Consider the following 23579-nt stretch of genomic DNA (forward strand, 5'->3'; position numbering starts at 1 on the left):
AGAGAAGTGTAATGTTCTGGTTAGCTTTCTGGAGGTCTTTGGACCAGCCTTCGTTTCAGCTGAGTAATCACCAGGAGAATAGCCAGAGATAAAGTCTAAATTCTTTATTGTCTCCTTAAACAGTCTGTCTCCTTGACTGGGGCACTGCTAGCTTTCTCGTGGTCTTCAGATGGGCCTTGGTTTCAGTGGAGAAATGAAGGAGGAGAGGCCAGCCACCATAGTGGTGGGAAATGGAACGTATGTCTCTTCTTGGCTTCGAGAGCCTGAGCTCCCACCTCCAGTCCTCTGTCTTCTCTGAGTCTGTCTCCAGTCTCCTCTAGGCCTCACTCTGGCCTCTTAAATACTCTATTACAATTAAATCCATTCACCATACTGAGTATAAGCCAATCATTATATCACTAGGGTAGGATTATTTGTTTAAAGATTAATTCAATCATACTGAACTAGAGAACTATTAGTCACCATGCTAAAGAAGATAACCTTTGTCTTATCAATTCCACTGAGTTAACACCTTGTTGTAGGACTAAATCAATCATACTGAGACTTAAATATACTTCTCCAGAATTCTGGCCCATAACAGGGAAGCATAAAAAGGTAAAAAGGGAAAGGGGGGGGGGGGGGAGGGAGGAGGAACTTTTTTTAAAGGTTAAAATGTTTACATGCCTGTGAGAAGAGAGAATGTTTAGCTCTTGAGAATTGTATTTTTGTTAGGGATATAGTTAAAGGATATAAGTATATTTTGACTTTATTATGATGACAGAAACTAAAGGTGAAAAAAGGGATTATACTGGAAGAAGAGAAAAGGGGAAGTAAAATGAGGTAAATTACATCATATGAAGAAGCAAAAAAGAACTTTTACAATTGAGGGGAAAAAGGGAGAGGGATGAACATTATGTGAATCTTAATCCCATCAGATTTGACTCAAAGAAAGAATATTAAACATATTTAGTTTGATAGAGAAACTTGGCTTACACCTATAGGGAATTAGGAGCAGAAAAGGGGGGAGGCTAATAAAAATAGAAGAGGAAAGGGATAAGAAAGGGGGAAGCAGCAGCAAAAGGGGAGAATAGGTTGAGAAAGGGGATGATCAGAAGCCAAACACTGGAGAAGAGGGAAAGGAGGAAAAGAAAGAGAAAAGTATAATTTGGGAAAAATAAGATGTCATGAAATACAGAGTTGGTAATTTTAACTATGAATGTGAATAGGATGAACTCTCCCATAAAATGGAAGCAGATAGCAGCCAGAATCAACAATATGTGGTTTACAAGAGACACATTTAAAGCAGAGCAGAATCTATTATGTTCACCTGAGGTTAAAAAAAAAAAAAAGGCAGGGGTAAGGATCCTGATCTCAGATCAAGCAAAAGCAAAAATAGATGCAATTTAAAAAGATAAGGAAGAAAACTACATTTTGCTAAAGGGTACCAAAGATAATGAAATAGTATCAATATTAAACATATATCCACTAAGTGATATAGCATCCAAATTTCTAGTGGAGAAGTTTGGAGAGCTACAAGAAGAAATATTATACTATACTAGTGGGGAATCTCAGCCTTGCTCCATCAGAACTAGATAAATCAAACCACAAAATAAATAAGAATGAAGTTAAGGAGGCAAATAGAATTTTAGAAAAATAGGTATGATAGAAAATTGAATAGGGGCAGAAAGGAATACAATTTTTTCTCACCTGTACATGGAACCTACACAAAAACTGACCATATATAGGGCAAAAAACCTCAAAATCAAATGCGGAAAGACAAAAATAGTAAATGCATCTTTTTCAGGTCATGATGCAATAAAAATTACATGCAATAAAGGGCTAGGGAAAAAGAGATGAAAAATTAATTAGAAACTAAATAATCTAATCCTAAAGAAAAAGTGGGTAAAACAACAAATCATAGACACCATTGATAATTTCATCCAAGAGAATAACAATAATGAAACAACATACCAAAATTTATGGGATTGTAGCCAAAGCAGTTCTCAAGGGAAATTGTTTATCTCCAGAAATAAAGAAAGAGAAGATCAGTGAATTAATTAGGCATGCAACTAAAAAAGCCAGGGGGGGGGAAAAAAAAATTAAAATCCCCAATTAAATAACAAATTTGAAATTCTAAAAATAAGAAGAGATTAATAAAACTGAAAGTAAGAAAACTATTGAACTAATAAACAGAACTAAGAGTTGGTTTTATGAAAAAATCCACAAAGTAGATAATCTATTAGTTAATTTAATTAGAAAAAGGAAAAAAAGAAAATCAAATTGCTAATATCAAAAATGATAAGGATACACATTTCACCAATGAAAGGGAAATTAAAACAATAATTAGGAGTTATTTTGCCCAACTGTATGCCAATAAGTCTGATAATCTAAATGAAATGGCTGAATACTTACAAAGATATAGATTGCCCAGATTAACAGAGGAGGAAATAAAATACTCAAATAATTCCATTTTAGAAAAAGAAATTGAATAAGTTATTAATCAACTCCCTAAGAAAAAATCTCCAGGGCAAGATGGATTCTACCAAACATTTAAAGAACAATTAATACCCTGTTGGTGGAATTGTGAATACAGCCAACCATTCTGGAGAGCAATTTGGAACTTGTTGGAATCCTTACTAACTGCTAACTAATTAGAGTTGATCTAATCTTACAAGAAGATGTTTTGGGCAGAACCTGAAACAAGGTACTAAGTAGAACTAATTAATACAAGGCTTGTGTTCATACCTTTACTCATTGGAGTTCAATGAGTTCACACCTCCCTTGAAGCTCTTTGGGCCAGAGAACATTATGGGAGAAAACTCACAATCCCTCTCTCTCGTATCCCACAATTCCTCCCTCTTGGATAAAAGAAACAGACAGAGGCTCTCGGGGAGATTTCACCGGAATGACATGAAGAGTGGAGCTGGCTGGAGGCTGAAGAAAGCAGAGGCAGAGGCTGAAGGACCAGACCTTTGGATTTGGCGACATTCGGAGGGAGCTCTTGGAACCAAGCAGAGAGATAGACCTCTAAGCTAACTGGGCTATATTGGAGATAATAAAAGATCTGAACTTTTATCACCTGGCTGAGTTTTGAGAAGAAAAAGCTCACCACATTTTGGTGCCCGAACAGGGACCGATTCAGATCCATCTGAACTAGATCACAACATTTTGGCACCCTGAACGTGGGGCTAACAGACCCCCTCAGTGGATTTCAGTGGAAAAGCTCCGATCCTGATTTAAGTGGAAAAGCCTCTGATCCTGATCCAGTGGAAAAGACTCTTCAACCCAGAAATTAGGGTGAGTGCAACAAAGAAATTTTGTTAGAAGAGTTAAAGTAGAATTTCATCTAAGATGGGACAGATATTTAGAAAACAGCCTGTTTCTGTTCAAGGAAAATGTTTAGAGAGCATTGTCAAAGTTATGGAAAGCCAAGGTTTAATTATAAGTTTACAGCAAATCACTGAACTTTTACAAACTGAGAGATAGACCTCTAAGCTAACTGGGCTATATTGGAGATAATAAAAGATCTGAACTTTTATCACCTGGCTGAGTTTTGAGAAGAAAAAGCTCACCACATTTTGGTGCCCAAACAGGGACCGATTCAGATCCATCTGAACTAGATCACAACATTTTGGCGCCCTGAACGTGGGGCTAACATATGTCCTTGTTTCTCTCTTGATAAGGAATTAGATCTAAATGAATGGAAATTGGTTGGAGAGGATCTTAGTCAATTCTATGATAAAAATGGGCCTAACTCAATAATTAATACATATAATGTAATACAATTGGCTATAAGAAGTTATTTAAGTGATAGAATGATGAAAAGGAAAGTACAGGAGGAAGAAGTGCCAACTTTACTAGGTGAAAAGGAGGACGAATCAGATGAGAATGGAGTTAATTACAATTCTGAGTATGATACTTCACAGCAGGAGGAATTAGGTGATTCCACATCTCATGACCCTCCCTCCGCAATTAACCCTTCATGGGTGGAACAAGGGGGAGGGAGAGAGACAGAAATACAGTCAGCTTCTCCTGTAAAGCAGAATTTGATAAAATTAGAAAAAGCATTAATTAAAGCAAATTTTTCAAAAAATGAAGGAAAAGATATATCTGATTTTATAAACGCATATCCTGTGATTGAAAGGATTGACTCTTCAGGTCAAAAAGAGAGAAGATACACTCCTTTTAATTTGGAAAAAATTAAAGATTTGAAAAAGGGTTGCACTCTTTATGGGGCTACATCATCTTATGTGAAGATGTTACTAGATAATTTGTCTTATGAAATCTTAACCCCGAATGACTGGAAATCCATAGCGAAAACTTGTCTAGAACCAGGACAAAATTTATTGTGGCTTTCAGAGTTTCATGAATTATGTAGGATTCAAGCCCAACGCAATAGGCAAACAGGAGCTATTGTACAAGTTGCTTTTGACCAACTAGCTGGAGAAGGTCAGTATGCAGAGAGTTCAGAACAATTATCCCATAACAGTGTATGAACAAATTTCTAAGGCTGCAATAAAAGCTTGGAATTCTCTCCCTGGACAGAAAGATGGAAATAATGCTTTCACAAAAATAGAGCAAGGTCCCAATGAACCTTTTGCAGATTTTGTGGGACGACTGCAAACAGCTGTAATAAGAACCATTGGAGACAATGCAGCAACAGAAATAATGACTAGACATTTGGCTAAGGAAAATGCCAATGAGGTTTGCAAAAGAATTATATGGGGGCTAGACAAAGATGCTTCTTTGGAGGAGATCATAAGACGCTGTGCCACAGTGGCCACAAATGCTTATTATGGCCAAACTATGATGAACATGGAAAGACAAGGTCCTTCTTGGCAAAGGAATTCTAGAGAAACTCGTCGATGTTTTCAATGTGGAAAAGTTGGACATTTGAGAGCTCATTGTAGAAATGGAGATAGAGTGAGAAGACAGGGTGAGAGAAAACCCAAAACCCCACGTCCAAAATGTAACCGAGGCTTTCACTGGGCCTCTAAATGTATATTGACCCAGAGGAATGAGAGGCAGGACCCAGCTCCAAAGTATCAATCAAAGGACAGGTGGGGCATGATAGCAGCTGAGGTTACACCCAGAGAGACTTTAGAAATTCAGAACTCTGATGTCATCAACCAACAGAAAAGCAATCAGGATTACAGTTGGGAAGAATACAGGCCTTTTAAGACAACAAGACAATATCCAATGCAAACAACTCCAATGTAATTACCAGATGATGAGGAGAAATCCCAAATTTGGTAAATAGAAGGGAATTAGATTAACTGCTTGGGGAAGAGGATCTGCTTATATTTCCACAGATGGAGAAAGAATCAAATGGATGACAAGGAGACTGTTAAAAAGACTTTTAAAATCTTCAGGAATCATTGGATTTCCTGACACAAGATGAAACTGTTTTAGTTCTTGAAAAACCAGCAAGAATCATTGGGTTCCCTGAGATGAAAAATTGTTGATGAGACCTTTTGCAGTACTTCAGAGCTTACAGGAATTATTAGATTCCTGGCACATGAACTAATGGACAATGGATTGCTTATGGACTATTTCTAGGACTTATGGACATGTGTAAATCTTCAGGTTGATTCATGTTGTTGCATTACTACTAGCCTGTGTTATATTGCTATGTGCTTATGTAAATTATGTATAATGCCTCCCATATTGATGGATTTATGTATACCATGTATATCGGTTACAAAGTTCTGGCCCATATTGATGGATTTATGTGTACCCCTTCAGAAACCCACTAATCTGATCAGATTTCCTATTTCCTTTGGTGTTTTTATCTAACAAAAGAAAGGGGGAGATGTTGGAATCCTTACTAACTGCTAACTAATTAGAGTTGATCTAATCTTACAAGATGATGTTTTGGGCAGAACCTGAAACAAGGTACTAAGTAGAACTAATTAATACAAGGCTTGTGTTCACACCTTTACTCATTGGAGTTCAATGAGTTCACACCTCCCTTGAAGCTCTTTGGGCCAGAGAACACTATGGGAGAAAACCCACAATCCCTCTCTCTCGTATCCCACAATTCCTCCCTCTTGGATAAAAGAAACAGACAGAGGCTCTCAGGGAGATTTCACCGGAATGACATGAAGAGTGGAGCTGGCTGGAGGCTGAAGAAAGCAGAGGCAGAGGCTGAAGGACCAGACCTTTGAATGTCCAAAGACATTCGGAGAGAGCTCTTGGAACCAAGTAGAGAGATAGGCCTCTAAGCTAACCGGGCTATATTGGAGATAATAAAAGATCTGAACTTTTATCACCTGGCTGAGTTTTGAGAAGAAAAAGCTCACCACAGGACCTATGCTCAAAAAGTTATCAAACTGTGCATACCCTTTGATCCGGCGGTGTTTCTACTGGGCTTATACCCCAAAGAGATACTAAAGAAGAGAAAGGGACCTGTATGTGCCAAAATGTTTGCGGCAGCCCTGTTTGTAGTGGCTAGAAACTGGAAAATGAATGGATGCCCATCAATTGGAGAATGGTTGGGTAAATTGTGGTGTATGAATGTTATGGAATATTACTGTTCTGTAAGAAATGACCAGCAAGTTGAATCCAAAGAGGCTTAAGAGAGACTTACATGAACTGATGCTAAGTAAAATGACCAGAACCAGGAGATCATTATATACCTCAACAACGATACTGTATGAGGATGTATTCTGATGGAAGTGGATTCCTTCGACAAAGAGATCTAACTCAGTTTCAATTGATCAATGATGGGCAGAAGCAGCTACACCCAAAGAAAGAATACTGAGAAATGAATGTAAACTGTTTGCATTTTTGTTTTTCTTCTCAGGTTATTTTTACCTTCTGAATCCAATTCTTCCTGTGTAACAAGAGAATTGTTCGGTTCTGCACACATATATTGTATCTAGGATATACTGTGACATATTTAACATGTGTAGGACTGTTTGCCATCTGGGGGAGGGGGTGGAGGAAGGGAGGGAGGGGAAAAGTTGGAACAAAAGTGAGTGCAAGGGACAATGTCGTAAAAAAAATTACTCAGGCATGGGTTCTGTCAATAAAAAGTTATAATTAAGAAAAAATAAAAATAAAAATAAAATTTAAAAAGAACAATTAATTCCAATACTATGCAAACTACTTGGGAAACTAGGGAAAGGAGTCCTACTAAATTCCTTTTAAGACAGAGATACACAGATATAGTGCTCATTCCTATTCCAAATAAGGTCAAAACAGAGAAAGAAAATTACAGACCAATTTCCCTAATAAATATTAATGGAAAAACTTTACTAATAATATAATATAGTAATAATGTAATTATTACTATAATAATAATAATATAATATAATAATAATAATAAATAGATTATAGCAAGTTATCACCAGGATAACATACCACAACCAAATAGGATTTATACCAAGAATACAGGGTTGGTCCAATATTAGGAAAAATATTTGCATAATTGAGTATAGCAATAATGAAATTAAGAGAAATCATAGGATTATCTAAATATATACAGAAAAACGCATTTGGCAAAATACAACATCCATTCCTGTTAAAAACTCTTGAGAGAATAGGAATAAATGAAGTTTTCTTTAAAAATGATCAGTGGAATCTTTTTAAAATCATCAGCAAGCATGCTATGTAATGAGAATAAACTAGGAGCATTCCCAATAAGATCAGGGGTAAAACAAGGTTGATCATTATCACCATTACTGAATATTGTATTAAAAATGTTACTATTAGTGATAATAGAAGAAAAATAAATTTAAAGAATTAGAGAAGATAATGAGGATCCAAATTATCAATCACTCTTTGCAGATAATATGATGATATACTTAGAAAATTGAAATAGAAGGTCAATTTAAAAACTCCGAGAAACAATTAGCAACTTTAGGGAAGTTGCAGGATACAAAATAAATCCACATAATCATCAGCATTTCTATATGTTATCAATAGAGTCCAGCAACAAGGGAAAAAAATTCCATTTAAAATAACTGTAAATAATATTAAATATTTGGGAGTCTACTTGCCAAGACAAAGTCAGGAATTATATGAACACAATTACAAAACACTTTTCACCAAATAAAGTCAGATCTAAACAAATGGAAGAATATCAAGTGCTTGTAGGTAGGCCAACCTTATATAATAAAAATGAGAATTCTACTTATTTATTCCTGTCAAACGGCCAAGAAATTACACAGCTAGAAAGAATAACAAAGTTCATCTGAAAGAACAAAAGGTCAAAAACTTCAAGGGAATTAATAAAAAAAATGCAAATGAAAGTGGCCTAGCTGTACCAGACCTAAAACTATATTATAAAGCAGAGGTCATCAAAACTATTTGATACTGGCTAAGAAACAGAGTACTTGATCAGTAAAATAGGTTAGGTTCACAAGACACAATAATCAATAACAATAGTAATCTAGTGTTTGATAAATTCAAAGAACACAGTTTCTGGGATAAGAACTCACTATTTGGCAAAAATTGTTGGGAAAATCTGAAAACAAGTGTTAGTCAATGCCTAGTTTCTGCCATACTAACACCCTATACCAGGGTGGAAATGGCTTCATGATTTAGAAATAGAGTGTGAGCGACCAGGGGTCCTCAAACGTTTTAAATAGGGGGCCACTTCACTGTCCCTCAGACTGTTGGAGGGCTGGACTACAGTAAAAATAAAAACTCTGTTTTGTGGGCTTTTAAATAAAGAAACTTCATAGCCCTGGGTGAGGGGGATAATCGTCCTCAGCTGCTGCAAGTGGCCCGAGGGCCGTAGTTTGAGGACCCCTGCATAGTATAAGCAAATTAGAAGAAGAAAGGATAATTTACTTCTCAGATCTCTAGAGAAGGAAAGAATTTATGATCAAAGAACTGGAGTACATTATGAAATGCAAGATGGATAATTTCGAATATATTAAATTAAAAAGGGTTTGTAAAAACAAAACTAATGCATACAAAGTTAGAAAAGAAGCAGAAAAGTGTGTGTGTGTGGGGGGGGGGGGGTTACATTCAAGGATTCTAACATTCTCCAAGTGATAAATGGTGAAAGGATATGAAGACAATTTCCAGATGAAGAAATTAAAACTATTTCTAGTCTATGAAAAAAATGTTCTAAATCATCATTAATCAGAAAAATGCAAATTAAAACAATTCTGAATTACCACTATATATCTCTAAAATTGGTTAAGATGCCAGGAAAAGGTAATGATAAATGTTGGGAAAACTGGGACACTAATACAATACTGGTGAAGTTATGAACTGATCCAACCATTCTGGAGAACAATATAGAACTGTGCTGAAAGGGCTATCAAATTGTGCATATCCTTATCCAGCAGTGTCTCTACTGTGTCTGAATCCCACAGAGATCATAAAAAAGGAAAAAGGACCTCATGTGCAAAAATGTTTGTAGCAGCCCTTTTTGTAGAGGCAAGAAACTGGAAACTGAATGGATGCCCCTCAGTTGGAGAATGGCTGAATAAGTTATGTTATGTGAATGTTATGGAATATTATTGTTCTATAAAAAACAATCAACAAGATGATTTCAGAAAGGTCTAGAGAGACTTGTGTGAAATGCCTAACTGAAATCAGCAACAACAAGAATATGCAATGATTGATTCCAACGTACGTGGCTCTTTTGAGATAATTTAGGCCAATTCTAGTAGACTTGTGATAAAGAGAGACAACTGCATCCAGAATGAGAACTATAGGGTCTAAATATGTATCACAACATAGTATTTTCACTTTTTTGTTGATGTTTGCTTGCCTTTTGTTTTTGGTATTTTTTTTCCTTTTTGACTTGATTTTTCTTGTGCAGCATGATAATTATGGAAATATGTATAGAAGTATCATACATGTTTGGCACATATTGGATTGCTTGCTGTCTAGGGCAAAGAGTGGGAGAAAGTAAGGGAGAAAAATTGCAACACAGTTTTGCAGGGATGAATGTTGTATACTATTTTTGCATGTATTTTGAAAATAAAAAGCTATTATTAAAATTAATTAATAAATTAATTGGTTAAAAAATAAAGTTCATTTCAAATGCTAAAAAAAGAAACAAAAGAAAGGAAAAAAACATAGTTTAGCCATAGAGTCAACTAGAATTAAAATAAAGCAAGAGTTGGAGGAAAAAAAGTTCAGATTATATTGTAAATGAAATGAGAATTCTAATGGAAAAAGTCAAAAAAATAAATAAGGGTTATAGAAAAAAGACATAAAAGGAGAACTAATAGGTTAACAAAAGAAGTTCAAGATTCCTTGACAATTAGAATGGCCTATATCAAGCATATCTTTATATCAAAACCAATTTACCTGGAAAACATGAAGAAGAGACTAGCAAAAGAGCCTGAATACTCTGTTTCAAGAAATCATGAAATACCGTGTTTCCCCGATAATAAGACCTATCCCGAAAATAAGCCCTCCCCTTACTGTGTAAGATTCCTCTAAAATAAGCCCTATTGAGATTGTTACTGTAGTGAAGGTGATCCCCTGCACTACATGCTACATTACGGTACCCTCTGTATGCACCATCATCCCCATCCCCCCCCCGTGAAACGCATGCTGCGCTCTGAGCTGCATCCAATCAGAGCTGCAACAGTGAGCGCGTCATCCTGTTCTTCCCCAGTGATTTGCTTGCTGGCGCCATTGAGAGCAGTGCCGCGGAAGAGAGCTGAGGCAGGACAACATAAAAACCCGGTATGTAAGCGGGAGTGAGGGGGCATGATGGAGGATAAAAGGGGCATGATGCAGGATAAAAGAAGAACTCAGGGGGCATGATGGAGGATAAAAGAAGAACTCAGCCAGCACTCACCACGCTAAAGAAATGAAGAACTTCCTTGCAGAGAGAAGAATAGATCAAGTAATGATTCCTGCAGAAATGATGACTGCCTATCTCCAGACCCTTGATATGGCAATAAACAAGCCATTCAAGGACCATTTGCGCATGGAAGTCAATGACTACACTGAAAATAGAGTGGAAAGAAATCAGCGTGGAAACTTTGTGAAGCCCTGTCTGCAAGAAGTCGTGACTTGGGTGAAGAAGTCATGGGATAAAATTACTGACAGCTGTGTCGCCAAGGCACTACGGGCAGATTACCAGGACAAGACATGTTCATTTAAAGAGAGCTATATTGCTGGACATGACAGATTGGGTCCACTTCTTCTGAAGGAAACAGAAGCGCAAGACATCCAGGAAGGAATTCAGGGTATGGACACTTATGACGATGTTGTTGAAGAAGATGACATGATCATTATTGAATAAAGGTACTTTTTTTTGTTCACATTTACCTGTTTATTAAAATTGCTGTCAATGTTCATTAAAATAAGCCCTCCCCTGAAAATAAGCCCTCTGGGGTTTTTCTGTCCAAAAAATTTTAATAAGACAGTGTCTTATTATTGGGAAAACACGGTAAAATAGCTCAGACCTATTAGAACCTAGTCAATTCATTAAAAATGAAAACTCCTTAGGATGTGATAGGTGATAAGTTACGGCTTCTACATCAAAGGAGTAATATTGCAAGGCCAGAAAGAGTTTAAGCACCAATATAGTAAGTCAGAATTATATACAACCTGGCAGCTATAACTCTAAAAGAAACTACAGTTATAAAATAGGATATTCCATAAGGCAAAAAAGATTACATACCAGAATAATCTACCTTCTAAAGCTGAGATCAGAACCTAATTCAAGAGTTACAGAGGGAATAAAGCAGAAGTCATAAGAAAATTCTGTTACACTGTATTTATCGTAAGAGAAAAAAAATTAAAGGAATATAAAGAATAAATGGAAAATTTTATTACATTTTAATGATCTTAAGAGAAAAAAATAAAATACAAAAGAAAGGGGCAAAGTTCTCTTATGTGACCAGGGTACATGAAAAAAACATGCAAATGTAGAGAAAGAGGTAGAAGCAGCCTAACATGAACCTCACTTTCCTCTGTACCAAACAAAAGAGGACTGAACACACACACACACACACACACACACACACACACTTTGGAGTAGAAATATATTATGCTAAATACAAAATCAGGTAATGCTAGGGAGAGGAGAAAATAGAAAATCAGAATAAGAAAGATGATAGTTTAAAAGGGAAATGAGCAGAGCTAATAGAATGTTGTATACAGTAACAACAATGCTGTTTTAAAAACAACTTTAAGTAACTAAGTCTATTAGAAATACCTCAAAATGACTACAAAGAACATATGAAGGAAGATATTATCTGTATCCAAAGAAAGAATTGATAAATAGAAGTATATGTAAAATGGTTTTCTATATCTAAATATGTGTGTGAACCTACACAGACACACACAAATATATGTTCACACACAGATATACATATTTGTATCTAATGTTAGCCACGGGTTGGGGGGGAGGGAGGAGTTATATGATAACTTAATTATACGTTTAAAAGGAACAGCAAGTTGTATAATAGCTTTGCAGTTTCGCACACAATTATCTTTTTGTCTGTTCTACGATGTTATGTTAAATTTAGAAAAAAGCAAATAAAAATTTAAGAAGGTAGTAACAAGCAAAGAGAACAATCTTTGAAAAGTGGAATTAGAGGACAGAGATAAAAATGAAATAATGGATTTTAAAAGGTAAATACCTGTGACTAGGGAAGAAGAGAAAAGAAAGTGTGGAAGAAAACTACAACAACAAAAATGCAGATCCCAACTACTGAGCATATTCCTCCCCTCTCAACACTTTCTTCTTGATTTTAAGGAGGATAAAAAAAAAAAGGGATAGGATGGGAGGAAATATAAAACAAATTATAACTATGAGGGTAGCTAGGTGGCACAGTGGATAGAGCACCAATCCTGAAGTCAGGAGGACCTGAATTCAAATGTGAGCTTAGACACTTAACATTTCCTAATTGTGTGACCCTGGGCGAGTCACTTAATCCCAATTGCCTTAGCCCTCCCCCCCCAAAAAAAAAAATTATAACTATGAATATGAAAGGGATGAATTCACCCATAAAAATAGGAAAACAGATTAAGCAGAAATCAGAAAACTGTATATAAGAAACATGTGAACATAAAGTCAGTTAAAATGAAGTACTAGAACAAAATTTATTTCGCTTCAGTTAAACTTTTAAAAAAAGCATGATAGCTATCATGATCTAGGACAAAGCATCAACAAAAACAGGTTTGTTTAAAAAAGAGATAAAAGGAAAGATAAAATTATGCTGAAAGGTGCCATAATCAAGAATTAATAGTCAATGCTTATCATATTGCATCTAAATATTTAAAGGAAAAGTTATTTCACTTCCAAGAAAGAATAGATAACAAAATGGAATAGTTGAAAATTTTAAGGTACCTCCTCTCAGAGACAGACAAATCTAAAATAAAAATTAAACAAAAAGGAAATCAAGAACATGAATAGTCTTGGAAAAATAAGAGAAATAACTGTACAACTAAAATAGAGAAAATAAAAATAGAAAAAATATCAAATAAAAAAACTCCCAATTCTTCTTCCTTTTAGCTTCCCTGACATCCTTCAACTCTCCCCTAAAATTCTTCCTTTTGTAGGAAGTCTTGCCTAGTCAACAACCCCCAACTTTTTCCAGTTTCTTCTGAAATTATCACCAAATTATTCTTTACATATTATAGCTGCACATAGTTATTTACATTTTGTCTTCACAATTTGATTGTGAGCTCCTTGAGTGATTTTCCTTTGCCTTTCTTTGTAAAATCAAACCAAATATTTGCTTTGCAAAATTAGCAGGTATTAATGAAGTTAGTATTTTTTTGCTTAAAAAAGAAAAAAGAAAAATGCAGTACCTAGATGGCTAATGGAGAGAGCACTACCCCTAGAGGACCTGAGTTCAAATATGGCTTATTAAATGAGTGTCCCTAGACAAGTCACTTAATATTGATTTGCCTCAAACTAACGGGAAAAAAAAAAAAAAACCTTTGAAAATAATCTTTTCCATTCTAATTTTCTTTCTAGAAATATTTCAAACTCCACTTTATTATTGAATTTCTATTTTTTTTTTCCACTTATGGTTAAGCTCTGATTTGCAGGGCAGATTACCCTGGGGTACATTCTAAGTTTCATGCTCTTTGGAACACATTATTTCATTTCCTCCTCTTTTCCAGTGGGTACAAAATAGTCTTGAATTATTCGACTTTCTTTTCCTTTTTATTTCAATCTTTCTCCTGATGGTTTGCAAAATTTGAACTGAATTACTTAATGTTTATTCATATTAACTATTTACTGACATACACACATATACACAGATATGGGGTACGGGAGTTATATGTATTTAAATGTATACAAATAATCAAATATGTGTCTACATACATTTTAACGTATATAAAGTTCACATATAAAATAAACCTATTTATTTAAACGTATATCATCACACATATGCATGTGTACATATACATATACAATTATGTATTTGAAAGTTCACGCATACTATGAACTCTTGGACTACTAAGACTACTAGCAAAAAGCCACCCAACTCAGAACATGTAGCTCAGTGTTTAGTAGCGCCCCCTATGTGGCGTCTTCGGCCCAACCACGTCTCTAGCTTCGGTTCTACTTCCTGCTAAAAGAATGTTTAACACGGGACACACCATCAGAGAGCCATTACCCAAAGTTTGTGAAGAAGAACGCAGACTTCAGCCAATCGCATACCAGCTTCACAAGACCCCCTCTCTCCCCCTAAAAAGTGCAGAGGAACGCGAAGCAGGGAAAGTAAAAAGAAACGTCGCGCTGGGGAAGATGTCAAGGAGCCGGATGAAGACAGAAGGGAAGGGATAGTGGGAGGGGGAGAAAAGTGGGAGGGGGAGGGGAGAGACGTAGGCGAAGGAGGGCGGATCTCTGAGTTCGCGCACTGCTACACGCGGAGAGGAGGAGGCTATCCAACAAGGGACTGCTTCTGCAGGCGAGCGAGCAGGCAGCGCCGCACGGACACGGAGCTCCGCCCTGGCCCCGCCTCGCCTAGCCGAAGGAGGGGTTCTGGGGGCAGGAACTGGTAGAGGGAAAAATAAATAAAGGACAGTACCGGGCTGGGCAGTTCCAGAAAGCGTCTCGGCTCCCTCTCCGCGGAGCTTCACCGACGACGTAGCCCGGCCCAGCGGTGCAGGGAGGAACCGGGAGGGAAAGGTGGGGTGGCGCAAGGGGTGAGCAGGCCCCCGAGCCTTGAGGGTGATTGCAGCTATGGAGAGCCAGGAGGAAGAGCCGTTCCAACCCGGAAAGAAGAGGCCGGGGCCACGAACTTAGGCCCTGCGGGAAGACGGCTGCGGGGGAGGGGAGAGAAGGGCATGGGGGCGGGGCGGTAGGAGAGCGCGCGCGCGCACAGGACACGCGCGGGATGAGGAGGGGAGCCTAGGGAGCCGGAGAGAGATTTGGGGAGAAGAGCGCGCACGGACGTATGAAGTGCCCGGGAGGAGGGGCAGGCGTGGCGTGACGCAACGCAGTGCGTCGCTTTTTTTTTTTTTCCAGGAAAAGTGACAGAGGGACGCGGAATCAGTGGGGCAGTATCTCTCTTATAGTTTACCTTAGAGACTCCTTCCTAGCCGCCTTACCTTAGATGGCTCTACCTTTTCTGGGGCTTTAGTTCTAGTAAATCTTGAGTTCTTGAACTTTCAATAAAACCAGTTTTTCTTGTAATCCTATGTATTTCATGCCTTTGAAACCTTATCCTTAGAAGGCATCACTTTTTAAATAGGGGGCCAGTTCACTGTCCCTCATACTGTTGGAGGGCCGGACTATAGTAAAAACAAAATCTTTATTTTGTGGGCCTTTAAATAAAGAAACTTCATAGCCCTGGGTGAGGGGGATAATCGTTGTCAGCTGCCGCATCTGGCCCCGAGGGCCGTAGTTTGAGAACCCCTGCATGAGTGTCCATTATGTATGGATATTGTGATAAAACCTAGGGATGTTAAAAAAATCCAAATACGACCTTTGCTTTTGAATGACCCACAATCTACTGAAGGAAACAACATTCAAAGAACATTGTAAAACAAGATATATACAGGATAAATTGGTGACGACTTCCAATAAGAATGCCAAAGAAATCCATTACCAAAAAAAAAAAAAAGAAAGAAAGAAAGAAAGAAAAAAGTTAAGAATTCTTGCAATAAATTATATTATAACACCGAGGTTGCAACATGTGCCAAATCAAACTACTCAACTGATTGGGCCTTAAACTTAGCCTTTCCTCCAACTGCCTTATTGTGAACTGAGGAGATTCCTGGCCCAGAGGTGGTAGCTTCAGAGGCAGACAAGATCCAGAATATATTCTAGGCAGAAATGGAGAACTTTTTTCTGCCAGGGGCCATTTGGATATTTCTAATATCATTCCAGAGCAATGCAAAATTATCAATTTACAGAACTTAAGCAGTGGGAGGTTGTACATAGCTTTCATTATTTCCTGTGGTTGCCTTAGCAAATGATTACTAGAGCCTGCTGGCCCAATGTTGCCCCACTCCTGTTAGGGTCTCTCAAGGAAAATGCATCATAATAAGTTGGTAAATTGGCTCATCACTATTTGAAATCAACATTCACCAGTTTCTTTCTTGGCCCTTTCAATCTGAAACCAATGACTTTAATACAAATGACAAAAATAATTTTGTACAATTATATGCAAATTAAAAGTAAATATAAGCATCTTTTCATTAACTTCTGTCACTCATCCAAACTCTATGAATGTCAATTCCCTCATGTGGTTATCCAAGGTGATTTATAAGGTCCCTTTTCCCAGTAATATGCTATATTTGTTTAATAAAGATGACCTGACCATAAGCAGTATGATATTATGATGTCTTTACCACATTCTTTCAGTAGCTTTTTTCTTCTAAGCAGTCCTCCTACTAACCCCCTAATAGCACAATACCCTAAGCCCCTAACCGTTGATAACCTCCTTTCCTACTGAAATTTTTTAAATCAGCAGCCAAATTTTTAATAATGATAATAATAATAATTTTGTGTTTTCCTTATGACAGCCCTGGGAAGAAGGCAAGGCAAGTATTATATGTTGCTAAGTTCTATCAAGTTTACCCTTCTAACACTTCTTTATGCCCCCTTGTGTCTTCTGATACCAATACCAATCATCTCAGTACTTTCCTTTATCACTTCCTTCCTGGAGTATTGCAATAGCCTATTAATTGGGCTCAAGTCTTCCAACTCCATCTTTTTTATCATGTTTCAAATTAATTTCCCTAAAATACAGATCTGAATGTGTCAAATCTCTATTCAATTACTTCCATGATCAAATATAAAATTTTGTGTTTAGTGTTCATAATATGGTCTCTTCCTAGGTACTCCTTGAACCAGTAATAAATCAACAAATATTTATTAATTGTTATTTTTCAGAGATTGAGGGCAGAAAGTTGTGCCCAAGGAGCTGACATTTTAATGGGGAAGATAAAGGGAAGCTGAAATGGGGAGAAATGGAAAAGGTAGATGTCATTCATGTTAGAAAAAATCAGTAGTGAGAATTGGTTATAAAGAAATAAAGACATGGTTAACCTGAGTCTCTTCCTTAAAATCCAGGTCTAGGAAGAACAAGTCAATCAAAGGAAGACAGGATACTTTGAATGTCAGAGGATTTTCAGGTTGAACAGGTTTTTATAGTATGGATAGTAGAGAAAGTCTTAGCAAGTCAAGAGGATGGCATAGCATTAATCCCACAAAGTTCCAGTCCAAAGTCACATTTCTCCTCAGGATTTTGCTACTTGATTGACCTATACTTCTGGACTTTGAGATCCTCATGGCTCTTAGATTGGTCACTGGTCTCCTTGACGTGTGTGTGTTTTAAACAAAATGAGAAAAGGAAGAAAAGCCATATTTAATACAAAACAATAAATTTCCATTTCAAAAAAACCTATATAATAAATTTGTTTCCTTGTAAGTCTTCTTTTGTTCTTTCTGTGCACTTTTCCCCTTATTTTTGGTCCCTCCCTTTCCTCCCCCACCCTAAAGAAGGCTACAATTAAGCCTAGATAGATATATGTAAATAGATGTACATTTATATAAATATATGTAAACATACATATATATGTATAAAAGATTATACTATGCTTATTTCCACTTGTCATGTTTCTCTGAAGGTAGATAGCTTTTTCCTTCATAAGTCCAAGTCTTTCCATGTTCTTCTAAATCAACCAGCTTCATTATTCCCTTTACCTCAGCAACATTCTAAGCCAATCATATTCTATCTGAGAGATTGTCTATGAAAGTTTTTTTTTCCCCTAATGTTCTGCATTCCTTCTTTTCTTGGCTTTATTTATGCAAGAAAATTTCAATTTAAAATTATTGACATTATCCATTTTTATACTGCAGCAATGTTCTTACCTCATTAAATAACTTAAGATCTGATACTGCTGAATCTTTTACTTTTTTTCCACCAGTTTTTTTGAAGTCCCTGAACTTTTGTTCTTTCAAGTAAGTTTTGTTATTATTTTTTTTCTAACTCAGTTAGATAATGTTTTAGTAATTTAATTAGAATGGCATTATAACAATAGATTAATGAGGTAAAATTATTATTTTAAAAGTTATATCTGCTTTACCTGTTTAGGAAACATAAACAGGAAACAAGAACAATAAGTATTATTTAAGTTATTTAGATGTGACTTTATTGGTATAAAAGCATTTTATGTTTATGTTCATATAGTTCCTGTATCTGTTTTGGCAGATATATGCTCATATATTTTATACTGTCTAGATATTTTAAATTGTCTAAAACAATATTGAGTAATATTATTAATACATAGTATAGTTTCTCTATTTTCTCTTTTGATTAAAGGTATTTTAATTTTAACTTTGTCTGAAACTATTATTATCTTGCATTTTTAAATATTAAGTTCTATTCTTCCTTTTTATTTTATCTTTATGTGTATCTCTCATTTTTATGTTTCCTAAAAACAACACATTGTTGAATTCAGATTTTTAATCTGCTATTCATTTTTGTTTTATGGATAAATCTATCCCATTCACATTCTAAGCTACAATTATTTGTTGTGGTTTTCCTCCTTCCTATCTTTCCTCACTATTCTTCTTGCCCTGCCTCCTTGTTCTTCACAGAAAACACTCCATTTCCTAAATGCATTTTCATTGGCTGTCGCCCATGTCTGGAACTCTCTCCCCCTTTATTTTTGTGTCCTGGGTATCTTCAAGTCTCAGTTCATGTCCCACCTTATCCAGAAAACCTTTCTCATTCCCCTTTGGTGCTGTTGCCTTTCTTCTGTTATTATTATCAATTTGTTATCTTGTTTTAATTTGTTGGTTTCTTCTTGTCCCCAGCATTAAATTGTGGAAGAGTAAGGACTATCTTTTTGCCTTTTTTTAAAGAAAAATACATTTTATCATATATCATATATGATATCATAAGATATGGTATGAGATGATCATAAGATATGCTATCATAAAGATGAATAAAAGAAAACCGAATAATTAAAGCAACCAAGCCTAGTCTCAGAGATCCAAAAATGTGCCTTCCTCCTGTAATTGAAAAGGGGACAATGTTGCCTGTGCTTTTGCCTTTCTTTTTATCTTCACTGCTTAGCACATTACCTGGCACAGGTGATGCTTTAAATGATGCTTATTGACTTGATTTTTAAAAGAAGAAAGCTGAGCTTTAAAAAAATCAAATAATTTGCCAAAAGTTATAAATAATCAAAATTCAAATCTAGGCCTTTTAAACTCAACTCTTTTCCTCATAGTAACAAATGATAAAGTGATAATAATAATGATAGTTCCTTTTGAATCTTTTAGGCTTGTCAAATATCTTTGGAAGGTACATCAGTTAATTTCAAATATTCTAGTTTCATATCTATAGAAGAGGCATAACAATTGTACTTTCCACTTCAAAGGGTAAGATATGCTCTTGTAAGGATATGAGGACATTAATAACAGCACTAAGAAGAACTTAGATTTATGTTGCATTTTATAGTTACAAAATATCATCTCATTTGATATTAACAACTTTGCAAAATAGGTTGCACAAGTATATCTATTTTACAGATGAGGAGACAGGCTAAGAGATGTTAAATGATTGTCACACAGCCAGTCACAGGGCAAAAACTCAAATTCAAACCATTCAAATCCAGTGCTCTTTGTAAGATTATATAAGTATAAAGCGTTATTTTCTCTGTTCCCAAACATATACACAGAAAGAATATGTGCTACTTAATACACTATAAAGCTGAACTACATTTTACCACATTGTTGCCATCAACTTACCCCCAGTCTTGTATTAATAGAATTTGTATAGTATCTAAAAAATGATGAATATTACAAATACTATGCTACTTTAACAAGGAAAGACAGATGAATTGGAGCACTCTTCCCTTCCCTGTCTGTATGTAGGACCTGGAGTTTGGGAACCTTATTCAAATCTTGTAATGGGCTGAGGCTTGAGTTGATGCACTGAGGTCCCAAGCACATGAGGCTAAATAGTAATTGGACCATACTCTAGTAATATATAATCTTGGAGAAAGAATGGCCCCCACCCACTCTTTGTGCAAGTCCTGATGTGTTGTATAGGAAATGACGATTTTGGTGGGTGGAGGCAGGGGAATGGAAAAGGAAGGGGAAGGAGAGACTTTTGGGATTGCCATTGCCACGGTTGGCTCAGCTCACATCTCTCTCTGTTAGCTGATTTCCTGTCGCAGCTGCCCATATTGCTATCGCAATCTTTCTTGCCTATATTTGCTATCGCAATCTTTATTCACCTCTTCACTTGAATAAAGACTGAAGATTTTTCCCTTAACCTGAGTTCCTGACTCCGGCTGATTTTAAATACGCGATCATTACAAAATCTTATTCAAAGCCTGACTTCTACTTAGTGGATCAAGATCCCCATTTTCCCATGCATTACTCAAACCTGCATCCCAGGCATGGTACCTAAGATCAGGAAAGAAAAAGTGAGAGAGGTACCCAAGTGCTCAAATGCAAATGGTAGGCTGGGTAGGATGTATGCAATTCGCTTCTTTTCCTACTTGGCTCTCGGACATGGCTTAAACCAATTGGCATACTTTTAAACCCAGGAAAGAAGAGAACAAGGAAGGGGTGAATTGGTGCCTTTTGTACATCAGCTGGCTTAATAACACCTCCAACTCAGAAGAAAATTAAGGAATTCTTTGTCAGCTTCCATTGAAAGCTCCTTAGTGTTGTCAACCCCTAAAGATCTCACATGGTTGAGTAAAAATAGACAAAAAAAATCTGTGCATGTATTATACCATTTACATCTCACTAGAATTGTAGAAATATTTTAACCATGACTTAATAAGCTTGCTATGTAATGAAAAAAATCGAAGTTTAAAAACTTCAAAACATAAGCAAAATTTGTCATTCAGAAAGAAATTATAGGACTCTTTCTGATAGCTGTCTATAAAATGAAATTTTTTATCAAAAGTAATCTTAAGAAGATAGGAAATGCCAAAAATGTGATGTTTCTATGTTCCATGGAAGGGGGAAAGTGCTTTAAAGAATATTTTTATTCTAATCTTAAATACCAAGTAAAATGAATATTTCTGTATATATTGCAGAATGAGAGAAGATTGTACATGAGTCTTTTGTGTAGATTTTACTTTTCTTTTTAAGTATATAGTAAACTTTCAAAACTTTCAAAATTGTCCTTCCTTATCTGTGACTCCCTCTATCATTGTTTTTGTTTTCATTTTTTGTTTTGTTGTTATTGTTGTTTTCTATAGAAAACCATACATTTATGTATCCCTCTTAAACTGTATCCAAGTACATGCTAATGATGGCCATATATTTCTGCTGCAGCTGCAGTATGTCACTGTTAATGGGGAGGTAGAAAAAAGAGCAGAACTCTTTCCCGCCTTGCTGTTCTCACCATAAGGATTATTTGTGTTCTTAAGAGTTGAGAACACTCTCAAGAACTGTATCCTTCTTTCAAAGCTGGTGTATAAGAACTGAGTGACTCAGTTGTATTAATTTGTTTTTTTAAGGGCCCCCTGGGCCCTGACAGATCCTCCACCAGATCACTCACTAGATTTACTCTGTATTTCATCAATTGCCTTCATTCAATGGTGAATTGCAATGACCGCATATTTAAAATCAGCCAGAGTCAGGAATTCAGGTTAAGGGAAAAATCTTAAATCTTTATTGAAGTGAAGAGGTGAAAAAGGATTGCGATAGCAATATGGGTAAGGATTGCGATAGCAATATGGGCAGCTGCGACAGGAAGCCAGCTAGCAGAGGGAGATCGGAGATGAAGGGCAGTCATGATAGCAATGGGAGCAGCTGTGTCAAGATGCCAGCCAGCAGTCTCTCCTTCCGCTTCCCTTTCCATTCCCTTGCCTCCACCCACCAAAAACGTCATTTCCTATACAACACATCAGGACTTGCACAAAGAGTGAGCGGGGGGCCATTCTTTCTCCAAGCATATATATTAATAGAGTATGGTCCAATTACTATTTAGCCTCACGTGCTTGGGACCTCAGTGCATCAACTCAAGCCTCAGCCCATTACAGTGAATACCTTCTAATACAACTAGTTTGTTTTTTTTTTTTGTTTTGTTATTGTTGTTAATTAGTTTTGTTTTTTTTTTTTAAAGCAAACTCCTTTATATTCTTTTATGAATTTTTTTTAGAAGAATTCCTCTATTTGATTAAAGAGTACTCTAATCTACTTCTTTTGCAGAAAAAAATTTTATAAGAAACATAAAAACACCATTTTTTTTTGAATCACACTGTCTCCTCAACCTGATAAATATGTGAAAAAAGCTGTAGCAGAGAAAGCACTAGGGCTTTAACTAAAAGAGCATGACAGTGTCCACTCATTGTCCTAAGAAAAAGAAAACATTTTAATAACAACTGCTGCCTTCAGAAGCAAAATGTTTTACAACCTCATGCTCAGTCGACCCAGCTGACAACAACCAGCAGTGACTAGCAGCACCAGTGGACCCAAACTGAAGAGCATCTGCATGAGGTAGGGTAGAGTGTGCATCCAACAGAGAGTACATGTATGGCAATAATAATAAGATTTATAATACCTGAATGGAATAGTTTTGAAAGGGGCAGGCTCATCGAATCACCAAAAGACTTTAATGGCGCTATAGTATAGAATGTATAAGTTGTCACTTTCACAATATGCCATGGCTACATGTGTTACCTATTTGCATGCTCCTTCATACATGTGCCATGGTCACTTGAAATCCCTATTCATGCCTCTCCATATATGTTTCCTACATGTGTCTTTCTCCTGATGGTATTTATATTTATAGAAAATAAATTTATAGTTTATGGGGGATATTGCTATATTTTTTACTTAACTATTTCATTAAATTATTCCTTTGAACAAGTTTTTGGGCCAACTAATGATGATCAGGGTGGGGACTGGGGGGGGGGGAACTATTGAGGGTTTATGAGCTATGGTTTTGAATAGGTGTGGACCTATGCAGTATCTTAAACCTGAATAGATTTGAATAGGGAACCTTGTGAAAGTTGGAGGTACTCTCACTTATGTTTATTTTACCTAAGGAAAGCCTTAGTAGAAAAGCACTCAAATTCTAACATAGGTCAATTTCCTTATCAAGATTAAAATAGTACATAAATAATACTTTGTACACTATTTGAAAAGTATATTTGCATTTAACAAGAGAGAAGGTTTTTAGAAAATAGTTTTGCTAATGTTACTAAGCTATATGACAATGATT

General features: G+C 36.3%; 1 protein-coding gene across 2 annotated transcripts in view; it reads right to left on the minus strand.

The window, feature by feature from the left end:
• FBXL4 (F-box and leucine rich repeat protein 4) overlaps positions 1-17882 on the minus strand; it is a 126156-nt gene extending 108274 nt beyond the window's left edge. The window contains exon 1 of one of the 2 annotated variants that reach the window (XM_051997436.1): positions 14958-17882. The gene's annotated coding sequence lies outside the window, so the exon portion shown is untranslated. Of the gene's footprint in view, positions 1-14543 lie in introns of both variants that reach the window. The other variant, XM_051997437.1, reaches the window with a different exon arrangement.
• Between the last annotated feature and the right edge of the window lie 5697 nt (positions 17883-23579).

This window comes from Antechinus flavipes, chromosome 4, assembly GCF_016432865.1.
Source record: "Antechinus flavipes isolate AdamAnt ecotype Samford, QLD, Australia chromosome 4, AdamAnt_v2, whole genome shotgun sequence".
Taxonomy (NCBI): domain Eukaryota; kingdom Metazoa; phylum Chordata; class Mammalia; order Dasyuromorphia; family Dasyuridae; genus Antechinus; species Antechinus flavipes.